Genomic DNA, 7,698 nt, shown 5'->3' on the forward strand with positions numbered 1-7,698 from the left:
ATAGTAATTATAATTAAAACTAAACGTGTATATATATATGGCCAAGGACGTGAAGAGGTTAAATTAGTATCGTAACTTAATGTTTACAATTAAGTTATACACATAGATGCTTGATACTGAATTAATTTAGAGTACGTATGCAGTATGTAGTATATTCATACTTGAGTTTTAGAAAATTTAATATGTTTTATTTTAGACTATTTAGATGTTTGGATAAACAATCACAGAACATATTAAAATTAATTTATCCTAAAGAAGAATCTTATTAATCTTAGTAAAGTAATCAGGGTTTGCCATAATCGTGATATTAGTAGCAAACATATAATAACAAACGAAATTAAACTAGACTTGGTCTCACGAAATACGTACAGTTAAATTGAATAAACGAAAAGTAGAAATATATTGTACCACCTTAAATGGTGTGCATAAATTGTAGAAAGGGTTCGTAACCCTAACGCGCGAGGAAATGGCTGACACGCTCGCAGGTTTGGCGAACGATCGCGAAACACCATAAATTAATGAGTCACAAACACGTAGGGGAAGGAAATCCGTGCGCGGTCCGTTGACTAATACGTGCGTTCCTAATACTCGTTGTCAGGAGGACGTATTTACGAGTATATCGCCGTGAATCTGTCGATTTCGACCCTGTTCGACGGAGCCACTGTTCTGTGCGTGCGCACGCCTAATTAATTGACCGATCCGGACGTCTGAATGCGCCGCTGCGTGAGCAATTGGTGTCATAGATCGCAAAAATTCCTAATAATTTATCGCGAACCTTACCCTGAACGTCGATGGACTCGTCTAGCGATAGCGAAGTCAAAGATAATAGGTTGCACCTTATGTAATTGATGATTGAATTTGATACTTTTATCGAGTTGATTTTCATTGCCTTCCTAGATATGCTTCTTCGCTGTTGTTTCAGAAAATTTCAATTATAATCATTATTCTTGTTAAATATTTCTTTATGCGCGTGTATGCAACACTAACAAGGTCTCACAAACAAGTGTACGTACGTAAGTGTACGTAAGTTTGATCAAAATCGGGGTGTAACACACTCACAGATGTTTCCTTTTGAGTATAAAAGAAGTTTTTAGATAAAAATAAATTAAACGTATTAAGCACCTCGAACTCATTTCTTAAGTTTTCTTAAAATTTTCTTAAAATTAGTATATTTCTTTCATCGTTAGCGTTATTTACCATTCACCAAGTATCCCTACAATTAAATTATAAAATTATCGGAGTCTTTGAAAAATATTTTTCACAACGTACAAAAGCAATTAGAAATCATGTATCGGATACTTCGATGGTATTTTCACGAAAAACACGAAATCCAAGTAAAAGTTAACGGATTTGTAAGCATTCATAGCTGGCACGTGGTATGTTGCATAACATAAGGATTATGCAGCTCGGTAAATACATTGATCGTACCTAATATCTAGGTCAATACAAAATCCCGTACATCGTGCAATTGAACGTAAGCCAACATTGGGACGACGCGGATGAAAAAATAATTCTACCGCAGAGTACAAACAAGAATACGACCAAATCCAGACCACCTGGAACACGTATCGAAAGCACGTGTATCGTTAAATTGATCTCGCGTCTGTGCGACAGATAAATTTTACGAGAATTGTACATTTTGTCAAAACATCGATACCCAGAAGCTAGAGTTCCATTGTGGTAGACGTTCATATAACATTCTTTTATCGCTAAAATTATGATTTTATTTTTTTGGCTCTGAGTTTATTCGTTCTTCGACTGCGACGATCTTCGTTGGAAATTCTAAAGTCGCTCGAACAGAAGAACCTGAAAAGCCATACAATGGAGGCGACTGGACAACTTGTTGATACTAAAGTCTTGTCGCGTTTGAATTTCTCCTCTAACAATTTTCAAAAAAAAAAAGTTTCGCCGTACGAATGCTGTTAATGTATACGTGTATACTGTCTACGTGAAAGTACTGTCTGAGAGTGTTTGTTGTATTTATTTTGGATGCGTGGGGTGGCAATATACAGATAATGTGTATACTATCTACACGGAAATACTGTCTGACTAGGTTTGGTGTAGTATTTGTATAGTATTGTATTATACCGTAGTATTTGTATTATACTGTCTGAGAGGGTTTCGTGTATTTATTCTGGCGATGCTGGGCAATATTTCTTTTCTGCTTATTAAAAGCAAACTTGTGTTTCTTGCCTATCTTCTTTATTATTTTATAAACAATCCTGCATTAAGTGACACAGTGTACCTTAAATTTGAAAACATAACAAACACGACACCGTATGCCGTTGTTTAAAGTTTGTTTAGAGTGTTCACCGTTTATTTACACAGTATTTACTGTAACAGTAGACGCTGTTAGAATTAATACCGTGCCAGTAATTAGCGCAGTGATACATCTCGAATGCAGTTTCGTCGCGCGAAGCTTAAAAGTTAGACGAGGAGAAAAGTTTCCAGCGGAAACTTAAAGCTCCGCCGTGGTCAGGCCGTATCTTATCGATATACTGGATCGATTTCCTTTAATTAATCCACTCGCGGACCGCGCGTTGATTCGTCTCGGACACTGGGTGTAATGTTGGCGCGTGTCCCATTAACAGTGCCGAATAATTTGTCGACGTGGAAATTACCGGACACGATCCCGTCCACCGGGCTGCCTCGACGTCGATATCTCACCGTTCTGTTAACGAGGACGCAATCGTTGAATTCGCGACGATGAATTCCGAATGAATCGTAAATACCGAACTACAGTGCTTCGGGGGCCAGCGACTCGTGAACACGCGACTCGATTTATTCGGTTCAGTTGATTCTCGCACATTACAGCCAACGATTTTTCACTACACACGATCAACCGTGATACCAGCTCGCAAGAAACGGACCCAGTCTGTTGATTCTGCAGGATTCTGTAGCGCAGATACCCCGTTGAAATCCGTTGAACGTTAAATGTAGGTACTCGATCATTTCAGAGATGCATGTAACGCACGTTGCATCCGTACCGTGGGCGTGAAAAAGAGAAATACGAAATCTAATAAGGAAAACTAACTTAAATAGACGATGAAGAACGTTGAAAATTTTATCAAAATAAATATGAACATTTTTTCGTTACGAGACAAAGTTAATAATACAAACTACACGTGGTTATATTAACTTGTTATAATCATTAATATATAATACAGATATTATTATATATATGTATAATATATTACATAGAATTTATTAAGTTCTTTCTCTTTCAATTTTCTTAAGTCACTAATTTTTTTACCAAATCCACTCTAATTCATAGTTTCAGGTAAATCGAAAACCTTTTATTTCAATGGTATTACTCGCATTAATATTTACTGAATTTCATTCCTTTATTTATTTTTGCTGATAATTAGTAGAAAGTAGAAATTCGTTTGTTCTTGGGATCTTGAATTTTTTCTAGAATAAAATTTCAGCATCTTTGCAAGGTTTAAACAAACTCTTACAAAAATCAACGATAACGTTGGTCCTTGAATCCGAATAAATACGTTTTATTTTCGTTTCCGATATCGATGCTTTTCTAATAGAAGAAATTTTTACTGAAATTTTTACTGAAATTTATTAAAAGCAGTGAAAAATTCAAGTGGGGTATATTTCATTAAATGCGTACTAATGTGTAAAAACAAAAAATTTTTTTTACGATATAATAATACTCGTAAAACTAATTGCAACTGTAATTGTATGAAACACTTCTTTTTTTTTTTAATTAAAAATCATAATCAAATAATAATTTAAGAATTTTATTATAGAAAATATATCGTTATTAATACTTTTTGTATGTGAGTTTTGTTTCGATTAGCACAGTTGAGAAAGAACCACCTTAAAGCTTCGAGACAACATACTAACGAACAAAAAAATCCATTTTTTTTTTTTTAATTTTCTGGAGTGGTATTACCCTTTAATTTATTGTTCCGCCTTCCAGAGTCACCGATGACGAAAATTGATCTTTATTCTCAAAGTATTATCTCGATATCTTTGCTGTAGGCGATTCCATAACATGTATAGGCGCGTCACAACATGTATAGAGCTACAGCTGCTCGAACAATGTACAGACTTGTTTGAGGTACACGATGTAGGTAGAATATATTACGGCATGGCTACATAATACGTGTTTTGGTAACCATCTAGTAAACTTTGCTTACGATTAGTGTCACGTATAATCCTCGCGTATTTTAACCATTTTGCAACGAATGTTTTTGCAATAAAGGGCAAACAATTTGTAGCAAAGAGTAAAGTTACTGCTGTAGCAATGCGTTTTGGTATTCTGGACGTTATAACTAATTTTGAAAACGTATGTTACCATGATTGTAAAGTCAAGCTTGAGTTTACTATTGGAATTGGATTTATATAAAAAATATAATATAAAATATAAAAAATCATAGAGTCATTCTCTATAAGGTGATATTTCTTTCTAATTCGAATGTTCGACTGTTGTTTTTTTATCTTCAAGATAATAACAACAGGATCACTGCGAGATCTCAGAATAAAGGTCTTTTAAGTTGTGAATTTTTATTTTCGAAACTAAACGTCCCACTGAATAAACTATAAATATAAAAATGTTCCGTCCTATCATCCCCTACGAGCTGATATTTTTTTTAAATTCGCACCACTACGCCCCTTAGAATTTCCAGCGAAAATCGTACCGCAGTCAAAGGATTAATATCGCGCAGCTGCTACTCGATTTCTGGACCATTAAGAACCTCTCGTTTGCTCTGGATTAAAAACAACGGGGCCAACGTAAACACGTACTTCGTAAACACGGGTTTTGTAGTTCGCGTTCGCCGCGAAATTGTCTATTACAAAAGTTGTCCACAGCGAACGTTACATCGGCACACCGAATTTGTGATCGAGAGCGAAGCCACTCGAATCGGTGTAACAACGGCGTCGCGTCGTTGACACGAATCGTTGTCGAGTGCCGTCGAACATCCGCGACGCGAAATTCTGCTAATATGCCAGACCGTTGGACGCCAGGGCCGAAAGGAATTTGCGAACAATTTCGCGCGGAGATTTTTGAATATGCAAACAATCCCGCAAAACGACCTCCAACATTTCGCGGGTTTCGAACGCGTTTAAGCCACTTTGGCGAATTACTAGAGAAGCGACACAGCGAAACTCCTCCCGCCGATAAAGGGGATACGTTTTATTAAACCTGGACACAGAGGAACGATTTTGTAGTCATGGCGTGGAAAAAGTAGTCAGTTTATCGATTCGATTGGACTGACGCGTGGTAAATAGCGGCGGTAGGTATAAAGACTCTTGTCTCGTTATAAAGAGAGACACAGTGGGGTGTAAAATGTATTCGTAGACTAATCAGTTTCCCTAAAAGTTTCGTGTGAAATTGTAGTTTATTAACCCTTCGCAAGTTCGCACTCCAGAGGTGACTTTCAGTCACCGCTAGGTATTCTTTAGGTTTAACTTCTTTGGAACTCGAAGTGTCGATAAAATGATTTTCGTTGAGGCAAAGGTGACCTGATTCTCAAATCTCAAATTAAGGATCTCATTTTCGAAGTTAATCCAAGATTAGCATTCGTGACAATAGAAAAACCTCGCGCGTTAAGAAATAAGTAGTGTCATCTGACTCCTCGCTCGAGACACTAAAAAACACGTGTCAATTTGTGTTTTTTTTTTTTTGGATCACATGTCTTCGAGATTTTGTACAATCACAACTTAAATAGGACATCCTGTATGTTTGTTTTTACCAGACGAGACAACTTTCGAGCAACGTCCTCTACATCCGAATTCCACGTTTCAGAACCGAGAGAACAATCTCGATGCGCGAGGATTTGCGAACCTATGGTTTCTGAAATTCAGCCGCTTTGAGTTATCGTATTGGTTCGTAGTAGGTGTGCGAATAGTCTCCCATTAGCAGTCACGTATGCATCGATGCACCATATCGCTGAACGCTGTTTGCGTGTTGCATGGATTGACCATGCATTGTCCTGCAATTTCTGAAACGATCGCGTCGAAGCTCGACGTCTAAGGCATCCCATGCGACCGAGATATGGCTTTGGAACTATTACAGACAGAGAACAAGAGCATTACGTAATGTGCATTCCGTATATTTCCGCGTTTGTGTCGCACGCTTCTGCGTACCGACGAAAAGTGTAGTTGTAGTTGTAGTGCAGTTGTTGTTAAAGAAGGACATAGACAGAAGTCGTCATAGATGCTTTGTCACTTTGTGTACTTTGTTAATTTGTTGGTCCAAAAGTGATTGCGTTTTCCTTCTGTGTTTTCGTGTTTTATTATAGACTATTTAGATGTTCGGCTAAACAATCATAGAACATATTAATTTATCCTAAAGAAGAATCTTATTTTATTCTTCGAAACGTGAAGATAAATAATGAAATTAATCGTTAGAGTAAAGTAATCGGAGTTTGTCGTAATCGTAATATTAATAGCAAACGTATAATAATGAAATTAAACTAGACTTGGTCTTACGAAATAAGTACACTTCTTTCTGTGTTTTCATGGGAAACAAGAACTTTATTGAACAACGTATTTTTTTAAAAATGATTTGTTTAAGATTGCATCAAGGTTATAAGAGACTATGTTTGGCACAGGGGATAATTGTTTACGTAAATGTCGTCTTCATAGTTGGACCAGTAAATGTTCGGTACTTTGTAAGCCAGGGCCAGGTTTCGTGAAGCATCCTGTACAGAGGCTATACCGCGTTCCCTTATTTACTTCTAGTCTCGCGTCGAAGCGAATTCAAACGGGGGACTGCCCTCCCCGAAATGGATCCGGTGGACTCGAATGAATCAACATCGAGAAGAGCAACGTCGACGTGACCCCCTCCGTCGCTCCGACGATCTAATTATCTCCTGTGTCGGCGGTTCGAGCACCTTACCCTGCCGTCAAGAAGTCGAACGGGTGGTCGACGCGGAATCGGATAATCGCTTTTTCTTGCCCCGTTGCTCGTTCCTTGTCGCGGCTCTCCTCTAACGAGCCGGTCTTTGTCCCGCGTAACGAGATATTTTCCCTTTACGCGCCCGGAAAACCGTGTCAAAGCGACGGAGAGCCACGGCTCGTGTCCTTAATCGGATTATCAGACTTTCGAGACTGTCTACCGTCGCTTCTTTCCTCTCCGCCCCGACGTTTCTCCCCGTTTCCTTCGATCTGTACTCCTTTCCACCGTTTCCCTTTTCGCGTAAACGTCGCCGCTCCCGGTTCGGCAAACGCGATAACGACCGAAGCCTGTTTACATCGGTCGCAACAACTGCGGCCCGAGCGAACACACTTTTCGCCCGATAACACGGCCCCCGGTGATTTATGGTCGCCGATAGCCGTGGGTCCGTTAACGTGGTGCGTCGCTCGACACCAGTGTCTCGGAAATGCGTTATCCGGTTGTTGGTGTTTATCAATACGGAGAACATCTGGACGGCGATCAGAGGAAAGTCCGAATCCCGTGCACGCGGCTGGGCGCTGCACGGAGCCGTAAACATTCGCGCCCGACGAGGGATCCGCTTCGACCCCCACGGATTCGAATTTCGCGCACGAGGTTATGGCAGTCGTTACGGCCACGAATTAAAGAAAGGAAGAAATTAAAATGGTTCGAGAAGCATGGATTTTTTCTTGTGGACGCAGTGAAGTATGTGAAGTATGAAGAATGGGAAGCACAACATTTCTGGAAGGGGTACTCCTCTCTCTCTCTCTCTCTCTCTCTCTCTCTCTCTCTCTCTCTCTCTC

General features: G+C 39.1%; 1 protein-coding gene across 1 annotated transcript in view; it reads left to right on the forward strand.

Annotated features, from left to right (window-relative positions):
- The window catches only part of LOC128884844 (bone morphogenetic protein 1), a 79,578-nt gene that overhangs the window by 38,644 nt on the left and 33,236 nt on the right, over positions 1–7,698 (forward strand). The window lies entirely within an intron of this gene.

The sequence above is a fragment of the Hylaeus volcanicus genome, chromosome 2, assembly GCF_026283585.1.
Source record: "Hylaeus volcanicus isolate JK05 chromosome 2, UHH_iyHylVolc1.0_haploid, whole genome shotgun sequence".
NCBI lineage: Eukaryota > Metazoa > Arthropoda > Insecta > Hymenoptera > Colletidae > Hylaeus > Hylaeus volcanicus.